At 46.0% G+C, this 21,367-nt stretch overlaps 1 protein-coding gene across 2 annotated transcripts in view; it reads left to right on the forward strand.

Annotated features, from left to right (window-relative positions):
* The first annotated feature begins 4,647 nt into the window (after positions 1–4,647).
* Positions 4,648–21,367, forward strand: part of KMT2B (lysine methyltransferase 2B) — a 74,908-nt gene continuing 58,188 nt past the window's right edge. For both annotated transcript variants that reach the window (XM_063140680.1, XM_063140681.1), the window contains exons 1-2: positions 4,648–4,781; positions 17,340–17,415. The gene's annotated coding sequence lies outside the window, so the exon portion shown is untranslated. The remainder of the gene's footprint in view (positions 4,782–17,339; positions 17,416–21,367) is intronic.

A 21,367-nucleotide genomic window follows, 5' to 3' on the forward strand; every position in this document is an offset into this window, starting at 1 on the left:
TTTTATGGTTTTAAATGGTTGAATACCCCCTTGATGGCTTTTTAAGAAATAAGGCTATATAAAAATGTTACTAAACAATGTTATTAATAATAAAGCCAGCATCTGGTCTAGTAGCTTACACTCTATTAATTTGTCAAATCACCCCATTTGTAGTAACAAGTTGCAATGACTTAACTACCTGGGAGAATGGGTGGGCAGGGAATACAGGCATGACAGTCAAACAGATCTCAAACTGGTTTGCATTTGTAATATGGTTGTACTGCTTTGCACCCTTCAGAGCGACTGACTTCTATTAAAGCTGGTTGGATTTGCTTCCAAGGAAACTATTAACAGGGTTCAGGATACATTTTGCAAACATTGACATAAGATTGTAACAGATGGCTTCTACCCCTAGCTCTGATCTTTCTTGCTCTTTTCCCTCCCTTGCTGGTCTGATCCCTTTTCAAAGGCGTGCAGCTCCTCTCTCTTAGCTGTTCTTCCAGGGAGGAAAGAGACTACCACACCCACTTCCTAAATCACATATGGCTGAGACTCAACACTTCAACCTGTCCCTTAACAGTCTCCCCTTTCAGGTAAGTATAAAGGCTAGTGCTCTTAATGCTGTAGTAAGACAACCAGTTCCAAATTCTTGGCCCTTCTATCTGGATTAATTTCTCTAGTGTTCTGCACTGGTGTGGGAAAACCTGGTTTATCTCTTATTATACCTGATGTTGTATTTTATGCTGTGTTGGCACACTTATTAGTTTTATATTGTTGGTTTTATTGTAACATTATTACTTTGAGAAGCAGTGTGGTGCATTGGTTAGAGTGTTGGACTGGGGTGACCTAGGTTCTAGTCCCCACTTGGCCATGAAGCTCACCAGATGGTTTTAGCTCTAACCTACCTTGCAGGGTTGTTGTAGTGAGTATAAAATGGAAAGGAGGAGAATTCTGTTCATCATCTGGGGTAGCCTTTTGGGGCATGGCATTTTCTCTTTCAAACCCCCTCCCAGTGCTGAACTTCAGCTATTTTAGAGTTTAGACTTCAAGGTGAGCCCTGCTATTAGGCAGAGGCCCCATTTAGAAGACACCTTAAACCACGGCTTTAACCATGGTGAATAAGGCTTTTTGCTTTAATCATTGTGGCTAAAGCCATAGTTTAAGGTGTCTTCTGAACATGGCCCGGCTTTCTAGCTTAATCACCATGGTTAAAACTGTGGTTTAAGATGTCTTCTGAATGGGGCCAGAGTAAGGCAGTCACCTCAGGTGGAAGATGCAGGGAGGCAGCAGCTGGGTGTTGGAGCAGAGTTCTGTGCTCTGTGGCTTGCTCCCCTGATCACTAAGTTCACCTGTTTCCTTCAGGTGTTATGGGGGATGCTACCCCAGTGTAGGAGAAAGATTAAATTGCCAGTGTAGTCACCTTGTGCGCATGGAATGGGAGAGGGATGCCATCTTGTATTTGGCCTCGGGCGGCAGCTTGGGCCAACTCTGCTGTACTTACTGGCTCTATAGATGGTCATGTACACTATTTGTCAGATTTCAAATGTGGTAAGACAGTTCTTATGCCCTCATTCTTCTTAGGAGGACCCTGCCCCACATTTCTACTCGGAGTGCACCACTGCATACACGCACACTCACATACTCTAAAGAGGTCTGCTGGGGTGCCTGTGATACTTGCCTTCGGGTACCAGCTGATGAGTAGAACTAATGGGTGGAAATTGCAAGGAAGCAGATTTGGGCTAAATGTTAAGAGAAGCTTCCTAATATTAAGAGCTGTCTCCTGGGACTTATCCCTGTTTTACTTAGTTGAACTTGCACCCAAAATTGCTGTGTGCATTGATTATTGATAACTGTTTTGTGTAGTTGCATTGTAAATGGTAAGCCACCAAAATGCCATCTGGAGAAGAAATGAGATAGTGAAGTGAAATCTTTATTGCTAAAAGCGATAAGCCATCACAATTCGACATAATAAAAACAAGTAAAAAGATAAGCTAAAATAAATAAGTTAAATAGGTTAAAAATGGATAATATACAGTAAAATTAAAATAATGAACACAATTGGAATATAAAGTTAAAAATCACATTAACATACATTAAGAACTCGTGAGTGGGGAACTAGATCAGTACATATACCATAACAAAATCTCCAGTTCTCCATTATGAAACTTGTTGGGAGTCTTGGTGCCTAGCTCTCAACTTACTTGCAGCTAAGGCGAATTATTTAAAATAAAAATGAAGTCAGTCAGACATCAGAGAGGGGAAGTCTCAGCCACTATGTGTTTTAAAACTTTGTGGCAACATTGTGATTCTAGACAAAAGGATTACAATGTAACTGCATTAGCTAGCAACCTTGGGCCTATGAGGAAAACAGGGTAAAAATAACAGAGGAAGGATATTAGACTGGAATTACATTTAAGTAATTTTGTATAGCCTCAGTAGGTTTAGGGAACAACCCTACGTACCCCTGGGTATAAACCCCATTGAAGTCAAAGGGGCTTACTTCTGAGTAAACATGCATAGGATTGTTTGGTGGCTTACAGCTTGCATGTTTGCTCCATGTTAAACTGCATTCAATGGGGCTTACTTTGAAGTAGTTGCCCATAGGATTGCAGCCATAGAGTGCAATCTATACATATCTACTCAGAAGTAAACCCTATTGAGTGGGTATTGGATTAAGCCTTATCTACTTGAGTTACCAGATTACAGCTTTGTGTGTTCCACTTCTTAAGCACACCACCACTATAAATTTATACCTGTTGAGTTTATACTAATTTACTTTGCATGGCTTCCTCCAAATGATTTTGGGAATTGTAAATTTGGTGCTGAAGATTTTTTTGGGGGGGGAAGGGTTGGATTCTGTTGCCCCTCCCCAACTATATTTATTTTCTTTATTCCAAGAAGCCTTTCTTTAACATGCAGCCTTGTATTTCTGTTTTTGCTTCTTTTAAAATTTTTGTTTTAACTGTTTTATTCTGTTTTTATTTTCATTTTACCTTGTACACCGCTCCGAAATTTTTCAATGGGGAGCGGTATATAAACATTCTAAATAAATAAATAAATAATTCTCAGGGTTCCCCAAAGAGATAATTGCTGTCAAAATGATTACTCTGTAATATAGTACCTCTGTAAGACAGTACCTCTGTAAGATGTATGCCTGACAAACATGGCCTTAAACAAGGAAACATTAAGAAAGACTATCTACCTGTTGGAAAAATAGACTAAAAGGCTTAAAACTATTATTTTATTTTCAAAAAGGCAGTGCCTTGCATGGTTTAGATACTGCACAGCCCAATCTTCTATGATCTAGTAGATGGTGATCCGGTCCTTCGTCCCAGTTTATTATTTACGTGTTTGGGACTCGGAAAAGTTCTTGCTGATTCTACGATAATTTCGTTCTAAATGCTCGCTATATCAAGCGAGGCATACATGCATGTGTTTCCTCTCTCACAATTTTGTTGTTCTTATGGGGGTAGGCAAATCACACAAATGCACAGGAGCGGATTTTTTAAAAAAATGTTTTTGCACTTCTTGCACGTCGCAGTAGCATTTCATTCGTGCGATCTTCATTCATTCTTCCTAAACTTTCAGAACTTTTAAGCGCGGGGCCGGATGGGACTTGTAGGCTGACGTGGCTTTCCAGTTGTGACGCTGTCAAATGATGGACGGGCGGGGAAGAGTTAGAAATTATTCTTCCCTCACGCTCCACACAGGCACGACTTGCTGCTTTGCACAACCATATTTCTAAATAGCGGTTGCTAACGTGGAGAGGCGCCTGTCTTGCAAACGCAGCGCCGTCTCTTTGAATCCTGCATGGGCCGCGCCGTCCAGCAGCTAGAAAAGTCCCAGACTACAACTCCCAGAGTGCATTTAAATGGGTCCGGGTTTCACACTGCATGCTGGGAATTGTAGTTTTGCTGCCGCGCCTTCCTTCACCTGAACGCGAAAGGGCTTCGCTCCCCCCCCCTTCCGCTGTTTCAGGATCCTCCTCGCCACAATTCACGGTTCCCGTTGCAACCGCCGCTTTTTGTCTTAAAGCCCTGACTAAACCCGAGTCTTATTCTTCAGACGTTCTAGCAGATCCTCCGACCCACTCTGGACTCTTTCGGGAAGCAACCATTACAGCCGACTCAATCGCCCACCATGCCTGAGGGCGCCTGAGCCTGGGTGCGGCCGTGGCGCCTCCTGGGAGTCGTAGTTCCCCCGTTTTGCCGCCTTCGTTTCTTACGACGGGGGCCACGCTCCTGGGAGGACTCTTCTTCCCACCGTGCACAGCGACAGCAGCGCGCCGTTTCCGGGCCGCGGGACCCGACGGGCGTCGTAGTCCCTCCCCTCCCGCCTTCTCTCTGCTGACAACGCAAAGGCGCGCGCCGAGAAACTCGGATTCCCATGCTGCTCCGCGCCCGAGGCTGAAGGCTCTTGTGGAGGATTGTTATTGTGGCGGCCCGGCCCCCCTAGACTCCTCTCAGTGTTTAAAGATGGCGGCTGCGGCGGCGGCTGCTGCTGCGGCGGCGGGAGGCGGCGGCGGCTCCTCCTCCTGGGCCTCGGTGCCGCGCGGCCGCTTCCCCGGGCGGCCTGGCGGCTGCCGCGCACGGGGCGCCGGCGCTGGGAGTCGCGCGCGGGTCTCGCTGCTGGCGCCTCAGCTGCTGCTCTGGGCCGCCTCGGGGGACGGCGAGCGGGCCGCGGCGGCGACGGCGGCGGGGGACACCACCCTGGGGAGCCTCCTGGGCCTCAGCCGGAGCTGGCGCCGCCTGCAGGGCCTGCTGGGTGACAGCAGCAGCAGCAGCGGCGGCGAGGAGGAGCCGGTGAGATCCCCGCAGCTGACGGTGCTCGGCCACCTTTGACAAGCGGCAGGGCCGCTGCGGCGCCACGGGAGCCCGCGCTCCCTATGGGGCGGGGCGGAGCGGGCGGGCGGGCGCCCTTGGGGGTGGGTGCCTTGGATGGGCTGAGCTGCAAGTGGGTCAGGAGCATCCCAGTCGCCCTTGCCCTCCTCCTCCTCCTCCTCCGGACCTGGAGTCCCGTGCTCTGGCTCCTGCACCGAGGCTAGATGTCCTTGCCCAACAGGTTAGGGGGCGGAGGGTTGGGTCCTGCAGGTTTATGGTGGGATCTCGTGGCTGCATGCGATGCCTGTGGTGGGGCCGAGCTGCCAAGAAGCCCGGATCGTGGTTGGAATCCTCCTCCCCCCTCGTTCTCAGGGCCTGGAGTTGAGCTCGCCTTGCAGCCCCGTGCACTGGTCCCTGCACCCGAGCTGCGGTGCACCTTCCCTAACAGGAAATCGCGTCGCTGGGGCAGGGATCCTTCTGGCTCGCCATGAGCTGGGCCTTCCTGCACCGTGTCAGTAGGGAGATAAGTTAATAGGACTGCTTGGATGGCACACATGGTGATCCCCAGGGGCCCCACTCAGGGTGGAGGATGTCAGGCGGCAATCTTAAGCAACCCTTGCCTCGGAGTAAGCCCCACTGAGCACAGGGGACTTTACTTCAGAATAAACGCACCCAGGATTGCAATTCACAAAGGGTATCCACTGATTCTGGCCAAGGGTCCTGTCAAACCCGCCTCTCCTTTGTGCAATCTGTGTGCCTGACACATTGAATTGTACATGCAACTCTTTCAGGTATAGTAGGGTAGCCATGGTGAACAGATGCTGGTCTCCTTGGGGGAGAGACAGGGAGAGGTTTGCCTCTGAGCTGCCCTGTTGTTTGTGGACAGCTGTTCTTCTTGGAGGTGTTTTTATACTGTAAAGTGGTTGTTTGGGAGGGCAGACCCAGTCCCTGGATAGGTGGGGGTGTGGCATGATCAAGCATATGGCGCTTTTGTTCCTTCCTTGGCCCCCTAAAGCACTCTCCTTCTCCATCCTATTCTAATCCTGCCTATATGTAACATTAAACACCTTGGAGAAACTAGCCTAATGAAGGACAGCCCTCATGCAGCGCCATACAAAGCCACTTGATGGTTCCTTCCTGCACTTTGGGCAAATAACTTTATTCCTGAAAGGTCTAAAAGTGTATTTAAAGTGAGATTGTTGCTGCTCGTTAAGGAACAGGAAAACTGTGATGATTGGATTGGCTTTTCATAGGTGGTAAGGATGGGTGTTCTGATGGCTCTCAAGTCCTGGAAGAAATACGCTAGAAGGAATAGCTGGTGTTTGTGTGTGTGTGAAGACTGGAAATATTAAGAGTCGTTGATGGCAGGGCTGTGTTTTGTCTTTCACTGTGGTATGCCTGTCTTAGCTGCTTGCAAATGAGAAAGTTAAGTTTCTGAAATCTTGAGGCAGTGCAGCATGGGACATGAACAGAGGCTATGAGTGAAACTGAGATAAGAGACATTCTCTCAACTAACTGACCAGCCACTCTCTATCTGAGCTTTATTTTAATAAATCTGCCTGTTACGTTTTTTGTTCTTCCCTTTAAATAGAAGTTAGTCACATTTTGGCTTCAGGTTTTCTGCTAGAGGATTTTCATTTCTGTTTTGGAAGATCTGTGTCCGGTAGGTCTGACTGCTTCTGTCACCAGTTGCAGACGCCTAGCTTCAAAATTCTGCATATCCTCAAAAAGCATCGTTTCCCTGGCAGTGCGGCATGGATGAAATTCACTTGGGCTACCTGTTGTTTTGTAACCTGGGAAGCAGCAGTATGTATGTGTGTGTGTTGCTAACGTAGGGGTGGTCCTTTCTAGAAAAGTACTAGTATTGCAGTGAGGTGGCCTTTTTTTTTTAGTGCTGCTGAGTCTGTATCTGTATTCCTTTATGTTGTTGCTTGTCTAGGCAGGGCTGATGGGTTTGTCCCTCTTCAAGCACTGTGCAAACAAATTGACAGTCAAGCAAATTGACAGACTTAGTTTGTAGTCTTCTGTTTACGGAATAGCATAACAGAAAAGAAAGACTATCCTTTGTGGTAGCTTCAAGGTGGTGTTACCTCGGCTTGGTTCCATACTGAAATAATTTAAACATCCATGTAGAAAACTATGGTGTTTGGGAAAAGGGTTCTACATTTGGCTTCTTCCTGATGCTAGTTTTCTACCTCGAAGTGCTATTTTTTTTTAATGGAGCAGCATTTAGTCCTGGGAGCCTAAAATAGTCCAGCCCAGGAAGTTTATCACCACCTTTGTTCCGTAGGCATCACATTAGAGTAGGCCTTTATAGGTTGTCTCCTTTTGGGTTCCCTAGGATGATGATTGCCAAACAGTGGGTTTTGATCACCTGGCGGGTGATAAAAGCCTGGAAGTGCCAAGCGCCTGGCATTCTAAAAGAAGTTAAAAGGATTAGTCCTGACTAAAGACGCATTGGTTTTGAAACCCAGGCCCTAAGTAAAAAGATTTGAGGACTATTAAGCATAACCCTTCCATTGGGGCGCTTTTCTTTCTAGGAGTGCTTGGCATGGGGGAGAGGAATGGGAGAAAATTCAAAGAGGAAAATGCTTCTACTTGATTTACCCATTGGCATTAGAAACCTGGCTGAAAACGCACAAAAGAGCAAGTAGTGACTAGGGGTGTAACCTGAGCGATTTGGGAGAATTTTGACAGCTGGGCAGAGTATACTGAAGGCCATCGCCTTGGTCAGGAGTGACTTCATCTTCTGGAGTAAGGCTTGTGAAAATCTAATTATTTAGGGTGGAATCCTATGCTTGTTTAGACAGAAAAAAAATGCTAGCTGTAGGATAATGGGTGCTGTAGGACTTTTCTGTCTAAGCATGCATAGGATTGCGCCTTTAGGTGATTAACCTCCTTGTGGTTAAGTTGAAGATCAGCTTCCCTCCTTAGCTGATGGCTGTTGCTATGTTTCCACTGTTGGTGTCGACAGATAGTGAGTTCCTCAATAGGAAGATAGTAATGTGGTGTAAGTTATCATGAAAGGCAGCTTTTCCACCACTACACCAGTGTGGTGTAGTGGCTAAAGTGTTGGACTGGAAGTCAGGAGATCCGGGTTCTAGTCCCCACTCAGCCATGGAAACCCACTGGGTGACTTTGGGCCAGTCACAGACTCTCAGCCCAACCTACGTCACAGGGTTGTTATTGTGAGGATAACGTGGAGAGGAAGAGGATTATGTACTCCGCCTTGGGTTCCTCGGAGGAGAAAAGGCGGGATATAAATGTAATAAATAAATAAAAAATGCAGAATGCATGGCGCCTCCCGGGAGCCTGATTCTGCTTGTTCACACAGTGCATAGTTAAACTATGGCATGCGCTACCACAAGATGATGGCCACCAGTTTGGATGGCTTTAAAAAAGGGTTGGATAAATTCCTGGAGGTGAAGGCTATCAATGGCTACTAGCCCTGAAAGGTTATGTGCTACCTCCAGTATCCGAGGCAATAAGGCTGTGTGCACCAACTGCTGGGGAACATGGGTAGGAGGGTGTTGTTGCACCGTGTCCTGCTTTGTTGGTCCCTGGCCGACAGCTGGCTGACTACTGTATGAGCAGAGTGCTGACCTAGATGAACCCTCATTCTGATCCAGCAGGGCTCTTCTTAGGTTCTTAAACAAGGTGCATGATTCCACCCCTACCCCATAAGCACACACAAGCTTTGTTTTCTGGCAAAATCTCCCCTTTTTTTTAATGCCGCAGCTGCAAATTTGATGGCAATTATGGCGCTGGCAAATGTAGCCCTTGGGTTCTGGGGAAGCAATGTGCCCCCCCCCCGACATTTCCCACTCTTGATTATTATTATTATTATTATTTATTTATATAGCACCATCAATGTACATGGTGCTGTACAGAGTAAAACAGTAAATAGCAAGACCCTGCCGCATTAGGGAAGCTGTGAGGCCTAACAGGCAGTTTGGGAATGAAGTTCAATATAGAATGCAATGCAGAATCCTTTGCAATGTGCAGGTGATCCTGGGCAGACCAATTAATTTGGAAAAAAAAGTTTGGAAGCCCCTGTTCCGGTCACAGCTTTTGAGACATGGGGGACATAATATGCTTCCTCATGGCAAAGGTGGTATGAACTGGGAATAACAGCCGAGGTTGCTTTTAAAACACCCTCTAATTTACAGGCAGTGCAGAGAAGAGCAGATCCGTTCATCGTGTCTACAGCTGAGCATAAAATCACCAGCTTCTCCTGAAGTATAGGTAATCCCACAATATGAGCGCTACAGTATAAGATCCGTCTCCCTAAAAGCCAAATACTCATGGTAAAGGAACAACATTGGTGATATGTGTCTGCATATATATTTTCTCCTTACTGAGCATGGACGTAAAGAGTCGCTATGTTCCGCCTCCACAGTTGGGAAATAGCTAACCTCTCAGCACTTAAAGGGGTTAATACACCCAGAGGTGTAGCGCCAATGACAATTGAGCCCTGTACTTGTTTACATCATGCTGTTCCCTTACCACTGGTGATGTGTGAGCATCTTTGCTTCTCTGGAGCATGCAAGAACAACTGACAATCAGCCCATATGTGTTTCACGTTTCCATTGGATGGTTATACATTGGTAGGCACTGGGGACGTCCAAGAGATAGCAGTTTTCATGGTGCCTATTGGAGGCTCAAACCAAAATGGAGCCTTGTACAGAGTTTTCAGTAACCAAGAAATTAGGGTTGCTGTGTCCTGCAAAGCTCATTACTAGCATTGCTAGTGTTCCAATCTGACTAGCTATCCACAATCTCTCTGTGCCTTTCACAGCTCTTGCCTTTGTTTTGCCGCCATAATCCTCCCAAGCCCTTTATACCAGCCCTCCGGTTCCTCCAGATCTTTTGGACTTCATCTCCCATCAGCCCCAGCCAGCATGGCCAACAGTCAGGAATGTTGGGAGTTGTAGTCCAAAACACCTGGAGGGCATCATTTAGGGAACACTGCCTTAAATAAAAGCCTGTCCTTGGAAGTCGGGTAAATTATGGCAGTTACATACGTGGAATTGGGCCTGATTCTATCTGCAGCTGTAACAACATTTCCACAGAATTTGCTAGCCCAACACAAAATGTTTACTAGCTGGCTTTGTAGGTAAGCACGTGCACACACACACACATACACGCACGTTAGCCAGTTGTGCTCATCAGGCTGAAAATTGGGGGGGGGGGGAACTCAAGCAAAGAAAAACAGAACACTTTTTTGGTAGTTTACAGAATTTTCCTGCCTGGTTACCTGGGGGGAAATCATACTTGCTACTGTCAGGCAAATGGCTATTCTGCAAGGCTGTTCTGTTAAGGTGTCCTCAACAGAATGGGCTTGCAGAATCTGTGTGGCATTTTTAGTTTCAGCTCTGTGTGTATCCCACTGGTTGTAACTACTGTGGTGCTTGGTGGCATGAATTTTCTGGTAAGAAGTTAATATCTTGGTATACCAGATGGTATATGACCAGTTAAAGAAATGGCTGTGTGTGTGTGTGAGAGAGAGAGAGGATAAAAGGCCATCTGAAAGGCATTCTTCCTTTCAAGGAGTGTGAGCTTTTTTGCAGCCAGGTAAGAGTTAGCTCTGGTTACCTGCTCTTTGATGAGCTTTGTATCAGAGGGACACCTGGGAACTGGAAGGAAACCCTCTCCTTTCTGTTTCTTTCCATTACTGTGCTGAAATAAAAGATGCTAAAAAAAAAACTAGGGTCGCCTGGAAGCCATTCACTAACCTGTACCAACAATTTAACACTGGCACACCTTGTTAAATTGTATTCCATCCCAGCTCACCTTTTCCTCCTTGTTCTTCCATATTATCTCTGTATTCCTGTAATGCAGAATTGTTGCTTAGGGAGGGGAGGTGTGAGTAAAGGGCGTTCTGTAGGTCGATATCTAATTGTTGATTATTATTTTTTTAAATTACAGATTGGGGTTGGAAACACCACCCTAGGATCACCCTACAAAGCAGCCTTCCCCTTCAACGCATCTCCAGATGTGTTGAAGTACAACTTTAGATGGTGATAAGCTTTTTTGCCAAGTGTAAGCCGCTCCGAGAGCCTTTTTTGGCTGAGGAGCGGGGTATAAATATGATAAATGAATGAATGAAATGAACTCCTCCTCCCCCCCCCCCCCCACACACATACAAGTGCAGCATGGATTTGTAGTCTAGCTCTAACCCAGCCTTCCTCAACCTGGGGCGCTCCAGATGTGTTGGACTGCATCTCCCAGAATGCCCTAGCCAGCTGGCTGGGGCATTCTGGGAGTTGTAGTCCAACACATCTGGAGCGCCCCAGGTTGAGGAAGGCTGCTCTAACCTATCTGGAGGGTGCTGTGTTGAGAAAGCCTGTCTCAGAGTATGAGGGTGGTAGATTCATTCTCTTGTTTTTCTTGAGAATTGACTTAAACTGGAGATATGAAGGCACAGGGGGAACAAAACCAGAAAAATGGGTGGGTTTCCCCCTTCCCCATTTCTCTAATAGGGAGTTTTTGAAAAATTAGTAAAATATTTCCCTCTGAATTTTCCTGTTCTCCCTGCCCCTGTTTTTTGGGTCTGTCCCCATGCCCCCATCCAGGCCTTCACAACTCTGGCTCAAATGTCCAGCAGCAAGCATTATGCAGTCTGTACCAGCTTGGGCATGCATGTGGGAAATAGCCTGTTTAGAAGCTTCTTTGAATAACCCGCCTCCTATTGCTCTTGCCTCACGGATGGCGCTTTCTCCCTGGTGTGCCAGTTGTGCGTGTACAAGGAGGTGTCTGCATGGTGGTGCTTTCAAATACATTGTTTGTTTTGTATATTTATATCTCGCTTCCAACCAGAGCCTTCAAAGTGGCTTACAGTATTTATGAAATACAACAGATGCAACAAGAATCACGTGCTAAAACCCCCCAACAACCCTGAACAACACAACCAGCTCCACTAGAATAGAATCCAGCATCCGATCTTCCTTCCCACAGGGCAGTTAATGACCCCCGGGTGATCTTCCTTCTCACAGGGTGGGGGGTCTTCCAACTGGAGCAGGCCCTGACATTCACTTTGTCTGCCCCTCTCTCCCTCATTCCTGATAATACATAGTATCCATGTGCATTCTGTGACGGTTGAGTCTTATGAACGCAATTCTGCATGAAATTTGGACAATCCAAGGTGACCTTCGCCCCTTGAACTATGCAGTTGCCTCCCCCACACTAATGATCACCCAGCCATAGAGATGGTGGCCGATTAATTGTATAAGTTTTAGTTGGCTAAGCCATGAAAATCAATCTCAGGGAGGGCCGAACACACCCACCTTGCTAAAACTAAGCAGGTCTGGGTCTGGTTAGTGCCTGGAAATCCCATGTGCTCCACCTTGAATTTCATGATGTAAACATATAAATGTAATAAAATGAATGCAGTCTGCGTAAATGTGCACATGAGTTCAAAACAACGCCTTCACATGTGACCACGGTCCAGGAACTCTGGCTTAGTAAAACCAGAATGTGCAGCGCAGGGCATTTGCTCTCATTTTGTTCCTTCCCACTCATAAGGGCAGGTATACAAACCAGATATGGATAGCTTAATATGACCTGTCCATATAGAGGATGATGGCGTACTGTGTCCAGACAAGCCATGATTCATAAACCAACAACAAAGCATGATTTAAACCTGGTTTATGATCGTGGATTGTTCAGGCATAGTAAAACATAATCCTGGCTTTAGATGTTATGCTACATGGCTGGTTTGTCTATCCACTTGTGCAAGGAACAGAGTGAGAGCTGTACGCACTAGCATCTCTCTCATGCACATCGTGGTTTAATAAGCCAGGATCCCTTTTTCTATCCCCACCTCTGAGGCCTTCTCCTGCATTACTGTATGGTGGTAGGGGCCTACCAGCCACAAACTTGATTTTTTAAAAAATATCTACCTAGTGGAGGGGGGGGGGCGGGGGAGGCAAGATAGCCCCCTAGGATACGCTGTGTCAAGGCCATCCATCTTCCTCTTGGGGAGGTTGTTTTCAAATGTCACATGTGACAAGCTGCCCACAGTCATAGACTTAGTTGATAGTCTTGAACAGTCTTCCTGACTTCTCCTTTTTTCTTCCCCCCACCCAAGTGTCCCCACACCCTGTGTGTGTATCTGTAGGTTCAGCGGTCATCAAAATTCTGAAAGCTCACACATTCCTGTCAGGCAGTTTTTCGCTTCTTAGTGTTGTTTTATTTTGACCACAAATGTATGTGTGTGTACCTGGGTCATTGCGTCCCCCAAATGAGTAGAAGCCACAGCCTTCTTTTGGGATGGGCCCGTTTCTCTCACCCCAAAACCTATCGGCACTCAACCACTAGAGATTGCTGTTGGAAGGAGTGATGCTATGAGCTAAATCAGGGGGGGCAGAACCTCTTTTAGCCTGAGGGCTGAATTCAATTTCAGAAAAAACTTTTAGTGGTGGGTGGAGCTGAAGGCGAAAATACTAAAAATGCCAGCATATTTTAGCTTAAAAGTGGCCATGGTGGCTTGGAGTGCCTTCTGCTTTGGTTGGTTTGCCAGCGATGGCCTCTCCTGGACAGAGATAGCTTAGCCACACTGGTAAAGGCACTAATAACCTCCGGATTGGATTACCGAAATGCACTCTATATGGGGCTGACCTTAGGATTGCTCTAGAAGCTAGAGCTAGTGTAGAATGCAGCACCTCGGCTGTTGTCAGGAACTGCTCCTTTTCAACATGCAACTCCTTTGCGGAGGGAACTGCACTGGCTGGCTATTCGCTACTGGGCTAGGTTTAAGATTTTGGTACTAGCGTGTAAACCCCTAAACGCCTTGGGGCCAGGATACCTGAGAGAAGCCTTGTCCTCTATCAACCTGCCCAGTCACTGAGGTCATCTGAGAGCATGTTCCTGGCGGTTCCGCATGGACCTATGGCCTAATTGGAGTCCACCTACAGAATAGCCTTCAGAGCAGTAGCCCCTTCTATGGAACTCCCTGCCTCTGGAAGTTAGGCAGGTGCCTACAGTGTTATTTCTGGTGCCATCTGAAAAAAGCTTTATTCCGGGAAGCCTTCCTTGACTGACGAACCACGGTTTTATTGTTACTCTGTTTTTTTGTTTTTAAAAAATGCTTTTAAAATAGAGTGTTTTGCTTCGATCGTAACATTTTATCTTTTATTGTTTACTGCCCTGGAATCTGTTTAGGTGTGGAGTAGCATATAATTGCTATAAATAAAGCTGTTACTTCCAGTAGCCAAGCCTTAAGAGAGGGTGGAGGTCAGATTGTCTCCTGAAGTGTAACATCGAATGAATGGCAATCATTCACTTATATGGAAGAAAGTAAAGGGCTGTATTGAGGAGTGAAATGCTGGGGAGGATTAGGCTAAATCTGCCCCTGTGATCCCGGCAACTAAGAATAAAGCTTACACCTAACTATAGAGTTCCATCCTTATTTCCCTTTCTTGGTCAAACCAAGTGCGATGGTATATTACAATGTTTCCCAACCTGGTGCCCTCCAGATGTGGTGGACTGCAATTCCTATAGTTCCCAGCTAGCATGGCCAATAATTCCCATAATCCCCAGCCCATAGTTCCAGTAACCATGCTGGATGGGGTTTATGGGAGTTTCAGTCCAACACATCTGGAGGGCATGAGCTTGGGGAAGGCTGCTATATTGGGAACTAATTTTAAGAGAAAAAGAGATATTATGTGATGGTCATAGTGATTTACAGTCCTATGCTCACAATCACACCGTAGAATACAAGTAGAGACTGAGAGGCTACGTGACTCACGTAGTTGAGTCTTTAGCTGGAGACAAGTTTAGTCATAGAATCATAGAATAGCAGAGTTGGAAGGTTCCTACAAGGCCATCTAGTCCAACCCCCTGCTCAATGCAGGAATCCACCCTAAAGCATCCCTAACAGATGGTTGTCCAGCTGCCTCTTGAATGCCTCTAGTGTGGGAGAGCCCACAACCTCCCTAGGTAACTGATTCCACCGTCGCACTGCTCTAACAGTCAGGAAGTTTTTCCTGATGTCCAGCTGGAATCTGGCTTTCTTTAACTTGAGCCCGTTATTCCGTGTCCTGCACTCTGGGAGGATCGAAAAGAGATCCTGGCCCTCCTCTGTGTGACAAGTATTTGAAGAATGCTATCATGTCTCCCCTCAATCTTCTCTTCTTCAGGCTAAACATGCCCAGTTCTTTCAGTCTCTCTTCATAGGGCTTTGTTTCTAGACCCCTGATCATCCTGGTTGCCCTCCTCTGAACACGCTCCAGCTTGTCTGCTTGTCCCAGCTCCAAGCCTGTGGCCTGTCAGCTGAAATGTTCTGAGAGTTTCGGTATGAGCCCCCGTGTTCTCTCTTGCATCATTTTACACCGCAATCGTCAGGAAATGAAAGTCTCTTAAAAACGTCAAGGCTTCCATTTCTTGAGAGTTGCTCTCGGCTGCGGTAGCCGTGCACATGGTTTGCAGTGCCTTTTCAGGTGATCCCGGTGACCTCTCTTAGAGGAAAATGCTGAAAGCGCCTTCTGTCTAATGCTTGGAATTGTAAACTCTTCTGCAGTCTGGTACAGCTGTAGTAGATGCAGAAGGTGAAGGGGGAAAGGGATGCATTTGGTAGCTCGGCGTCACTAGGTTTGACCATACTCCCATGTCCAAATCATCCCTTTAGGCCAAGGGTTCGCCAGATGCCCATGCCTCCTTTCTCCCAACCACTGATGGTTTGGAAGCTTCTTGGCTTTGGCATAGTTTTTTGTCTCATTCTAATATGTTGAAATGCCTTTCCTAGCAGTAAGAGGTTTAAACCGGTGTGGTGGCTAGAGTGTTGGACTGGAAGCCGGGGAGATCTGGGTTCTAGTCTCTACTTAGCCATGGGAACCCACTGGGTGACTTTGGGCCAGTCGCAGATTCTCAGCCCAATCTGTCTCATGGGATTGTTGTTGTGAGGATAAATGGAGAGGAGAAGGATTATGTACCAGGTGCCCTCCAGATGTTTCGGATCACAACTCCCTATCAATCCCAGCTAGCATGGGCAATGGTCAGGGATTGTGGGAGTCGCAATCCAAAACATCTGGAGGGCATTGGGTTGTCTACACTTGCTCCAGCTTAGGATGCAGAGCACATGCACAGCTAGCAATGGTTATGCAGTGCCAGTAACGACCCCCCCTTCGCCACACACTTTTCAAAAAGAGTTGCATGGTTGAAGGGATCGAGTTTGAGTTTGTAAACTCTTGGTGCAGCTGCCCTCTTTACAACTTTAAATGTAAGAGAATGGATCCACAGTGAATGGGCAAAAGGCTCTAGTGCAGGGGTGGGCAACTTGTGGCCCTCGGCCGAATTTCAAAAGCCCTCTGTTAGTGAGGAGTTCAGGGCTCTGGCAAGGGTAATCTGTTCTTCCTTTAGCAGCCTACTGGGTGGAAAGGAAGAAGAAGAGGGAGAAATTGGGAGGGGGGGCAGAAGAGGAGGAGAAAATGGCTCTGCCCACAGCTGGCTTTGCCCCCCCCCCCCCCATGTCACTCAGCCCATGACAGATTACCCCTGAGAGAATGTGGCCCTGGACAGAAAAAAGGTTCCCACCTCTGCTCTAGTGCCTCCTTGCTCATCTTTTGTAAAAGTCATCACGTCCCTACTCTGATGTGCAGCTTATTTCAGTCTGCTTTTGCTTGCCATGTGCTACACAGCTGCCTTTACCGACAGGCTGGCCAGCAGTGCCTTCTAGTTTTCTCTTGATAGGTTACCATTTCATTTGGATCGTAGGACTGGCCAACCAAAAATGAATTTCCAGGATCCTTGTACTTGCTGAGGCCTCGTCTAACTTCATCTTCATCTTTTAGAAGAGAAGGACGGCATGCTTGCAGCTGTTGTTTTCATAACTGAACATGAAGCCGCAATGTGTTTGGTGTGCTCAGGTCTTCAGCCACCCACAAGATGTGGCCCTTCCATGTCTGAGCTGAGGACAGACTCGGCATTCCTTGTCCAGACGTGGCAAAGGGGCGCATGCCTTGCAATGCTTCCGTGTGACTGTTGGCCGGTTCACTCCCTACGTCACGCGGAATGTGTTGGCTGTGAACAGAGCTCACCTGTAGACATGGCTGGCTGGCTTCCTCTGCAATATTCACAGAAGTGACAGTTGTGGAAAACGTTGTTTCCCCCTTCTCTGGGTGTCGCAGGCGAAGCTGGCCCTTGGAACGCCTGTGTGCCATACGCATTAGGCGCATGTACGCTTTGCTGGCTGCATCTCAGTGACGTGTGACTCAGTTCTGTCACATTGAGCTCTTTGGCATCTAGAGCTGCATTCAGGCAAATCCAAACAACGCTGAGTAACTCTGGAGGGCTCTTTGGCATCAGGCATCTCGATCCTCTATTGTTAATGCGTTTATTTACAGGTGCGCCCTGGTATATTTCTTTCTTTCCCCAAGGATTGCGTGAGAGGCATCCTAGAGTTGTCCCAGGTACAGTGGTGCTGGAGGAGAGGGGGTTAACCATGGCCACATCTATGATCTGCTCTGGGCAAAGGGTGGTGTTCGAACAACGTCTTCTTCCTCTTTTTATAATGACCACGGTTCCTTTTCTCTCACCTCTCAGGAGGAGTTCCTGGGCTTCCATTTGGAGGATGACGCGTCTCAGACCTCGCTCCGTGCTGCTCTACGATCTAAAAGAGGTAAGAGTGTTATCGCGTGGTGCTTGGCTGGATCCTGCCTGGCAAATTCATTAGCAGCCTGAAGCATCCACAAATTCTTAAGGCCCAGCAGTGGAAACACTGAAAAACAGCACATAAAAACAGCTGTTGATGCCGAACCGAGCTTGTTTCCTTCAATTTACTGTGGTCAGAGGAAGATTTGTTAAACCAGAGTTGGATGGTTCTACAGAAATCGTGTTTTTGTATTTATTAGAAACGCTGTCTGACTTGCATGTTTATATATATATATATATATATATATATATATATATATATATTTAACTTTTTTCAACCGCTTTGTTAAATAGAGTTTAATAAATTATTTAAAAACAAACAAACAGCTGTTGATCTGCTCCTCCATTGGGAGATGAGAGGATGGAGCAGGGCCTGAACAGTCTCCTTAATTTCTTTTTATTTTCTCCCTCTTCCCTCCCCATCCCCTTTTCCTTGTGTGTCATGTCTTTTTTAGAATGTAAGCCTGAGGGCCTGATTCTTTACAGATCAATTGTAAGCCGCTCCGAGAGCCTTTTTGGCTGAGGTGCGGGATAAAAATATTCTAAATAAATAATAATAATAATCCTATTAAGAAATCAGATTGAACAGAAAATAATTTTAGTTAGACTAAAGTAAAAGTTCCTTTAAACAACCCCCCCGGAACCCAGTGCTGTTGTGCCAGGGGGCCAAATTGCATGTTTGCAAATAGTATGTTTAATAGGTCCCGTTCGCATTCAATGATAACTCATCCATTGGAAAAAGGATGGGTTGTCGTATATGCTTGGGGACGAGCAGGAGCACTGCTTGCAACCCGCCCGCCTCTTCTGCTTTTATTCCACCACCCAAAATAGGCTCCTTTGTAGGTTGTGGAGAGTGACGTGCGAACCTGGATCACTGGGTTGTTTAGGGGTTGAACAACCCAGTGGTTAATGCAACAACAAACCATGGTTTAGTGTACTTAGGACCGGCCCTGCCAATTTCTTAATAAAATACAGCCACACTCCTGCTTTTTGTTAAGAGAGGTGTGGTCAATCCCACACATGCTATTTATTATATTCAATTAAATTTGTATCCTGCTCTTCTGCTAATAGAGATCCAGAGCAGTTTTACAAATACACAATACAGTTCAAACAGCAGAATATGTATCAATATCAAAATACAAGTTGGCAAAATGAGCAATTGCAATCTAAAAGCAGCAATCAAAATGCAGGTTCAACTGAAACAGCAGCAAAGTTATATACATCAAAAGTCTGTTGAAATATCGAACGTGTTTCAAACGCTTGTCTAAAAGAAATCTAAAGAGGAAACATGAAGGTTCTCCAGTTGGAGAATATTCCAGAGCTGTGATGCTACCATTATTTTTATTATTATTGTTAGTAGTAGTAGTATCTTTACTCTGTTCTTCAGCCAAAAAAGACTCCCGGAGCAGCTTACAGATCAATAAAACATAAAGACAGTCCCAGCGCTCAACCTTAAGATCGAAAAGACTTGACATAAAAGAAGAAAGTGATGGGAAGAGGGAAGAGGCAAACTCAAGTATCAGTTCTTAAAACAGATGGGATGGAACAGTTGAATAATCTGATAGAATGAAGAAGAAGACTCAAAAGCTCTGCTTCTCTTCCTCTCTCTCTCTCTCTCTCCCCGCAAGATGGGATGGCCCCTAGTAAGGCTCTGTGTGTCATGGTCACTTATTGAGCATTTATCAAGGATCCTGAAGTGAAGGCACGGCATATATAAATAAATAATAATAAATTTATTTCTTACCCACCTCTCCGTTCTGATCGAGGCGGGGAACAACAGCAAAAGGTAAAATACGTAAAACTGAATTAAAACATAATATACATTGTTAAAACATCCTAAAAAACATTCTAAAAACATCTTAAAATTCCACTGTATAGGCCTGCCAGAAGAGATCAGTCTTTATAGCTTTCTTGAATGCTAGTAGACTGTTAAGTTGACGAGTCTCCTCCAGCAGGCCATTCCACAGTCTGGGAGCAGCAGAAGAGAAGGTCCTCTGGGTAACAGTTGTTAATCTAGTTTTTGCTAGCTGAAGTAGGTCCTTCCCAGAGGACATGAGTGTGTGGGGCGGATTGTACGGGAGAAGGTGATCCCGCGGGTAGCCTGGACCCAAACCATGTAGGGCTTTAAAGGTAATAACCAACAATTCATACTTTGCTCGGAAACTAATTGGCCGCCAGTGAAGAGATTTTAAAACTGGTGTAATATGGTCACCCCTAGGTGTACTGGTGACATGCTATCACATTTCTCCAAGGTCACTCAGTGGAGATAAGCCCCAGTTAGTTGTTACAACAAAAAGCAAAAACAACCCGCCACTTCCACAGGGATCGCTGAACTGCAGGAGGGAGTAAGTGGTATCAGCGTCCTCATTGCTGTTGCCAGGCAGACTTTGGGGTCCCTGCATGTAAGGGAAAAGGGCTATTGAGATCCCAAAGCAATATGCTGAGCAGTTGGGGTTTTGCAGCTCTTCCCAGCCAACTCTAGCCTTGCAACACACCTATGCACAATCCAGAATTCCGGGTTCGCATGTAACAACAACCCGTGGTTTAAACAACCCACGCTTCACAACCCAGCAACAAACCATGTGTTCACTGTTAACCCATAGTGCTGAGTACGACATCATCACCAACAATTCAACAACCCCTATCATGGGTTGTTGTTACATGTGAACCAAGTCACTGTTTGGCCCTTAGACTGACCCACAGAAGCCAGCCCAGAGATGCTCTGGCTCCATTTTTGACTCTTCAAGACAAGGGTCTGTCTAACCGTGGAGAGCACTGGGATTTCACAAAAACCAAAATACTATCTCATTGCTTTAAAATAGGTTTTTACAAAAAGGCTTTCAAATGTGCACGCACGGTTTCGTTTTCTTGAAAATGTATATATTGCGTCACAGGAGGGATATCATTCAGGACAACTCTATATGTGCTGATGTTCTCCAGCAGCTACACCCATGCATGGTACTTAGTCATTATAGCCACCACCCAGTTTACTGTTGCAGAACCACCCTTGAGTAAGTAGCTTTTCTGGTGAGGATGGATTAGAAACAGTTTGATTATGTGGTCTGTTGGATTCCTCCAAAGATAATTGGACATTACTCTGTGTTTGGTCCTCCCCCACCCCACCCATTTCTCACATTCTTTCTACTTGTATCTTAAGAACTTCCCATTTATATGAATCCCAGCTCTTTTAATCCTTTTGTACAAATCATTTGGTTAGAGATTACATGGTTCTCTACCAGATCTGGAGTTTCACCTTTGCCTCTCCTCATTCTGTCTTCTTGGCCTCTGTTGTTCCTAGGGCTGTCAGCTGATCAAATAATTTTTAATTGATTAATTCCCTACCTTCTAAGCAGTTAATAACTAACCCCGGTAAGATTAAATAAAATAAATAAGTTGAACTCAGCAAATTGCTGGGGAGGTTGTCAAAAAGAAGGAACGTATTTACATATGTGGTGGGAATGCGAATTTGTACAAAAATTACGGAAAATGGAGCAGTTAATAACGTTTAAATAAATACGCATATTATCACATAGTTGTCTTTTGAGGATACCAAGAAGGGATTTGAGAGAACTGCAACATAATAAAAGTTACCATTGATTGTTAGAAGGAAAGGCCATCTTTAACGTTCTCCTGTATTTTCCAGGCAAGTAGGGCGCTGTGGGAATTGACTGCCTCAGCATGCATGCTGTTGGTGGGGTGGCAGGTGGTCACCTGGAGCAGTTGCTAACTCGTCATAGGTGACCAGGCCAAGTGGTTACTCCCAAGAGTGTATTAACAAAACTGTCTGCAAGTGAAAGTATTGAGTGATCTTCCGCTGTGTGGGGGAGCGTTTCCCACCACGTTATAGACATGTGGGTGCCCTGTTAACTGCCCTTTTTAGGTTGGAAACCGCAGCTAGCCAGCAAGTCCTTTTGACTCGC

This window comes from Elgaria multicarinata, chromosome 13, assembly GCF_023053635.1.
Source record: "Elgaria multicarinata webbii isolate HBS135686 ecotype San Diego chromosome 13, rElgMul1.1.pri, whole genome shotgun sequence".
Lineage (NCBI taxonomy): Eukaryota > Metazoa > Chordata > Lepidosauria > Squamata > Anguidae > Elgaria > Elgaria multicarinata.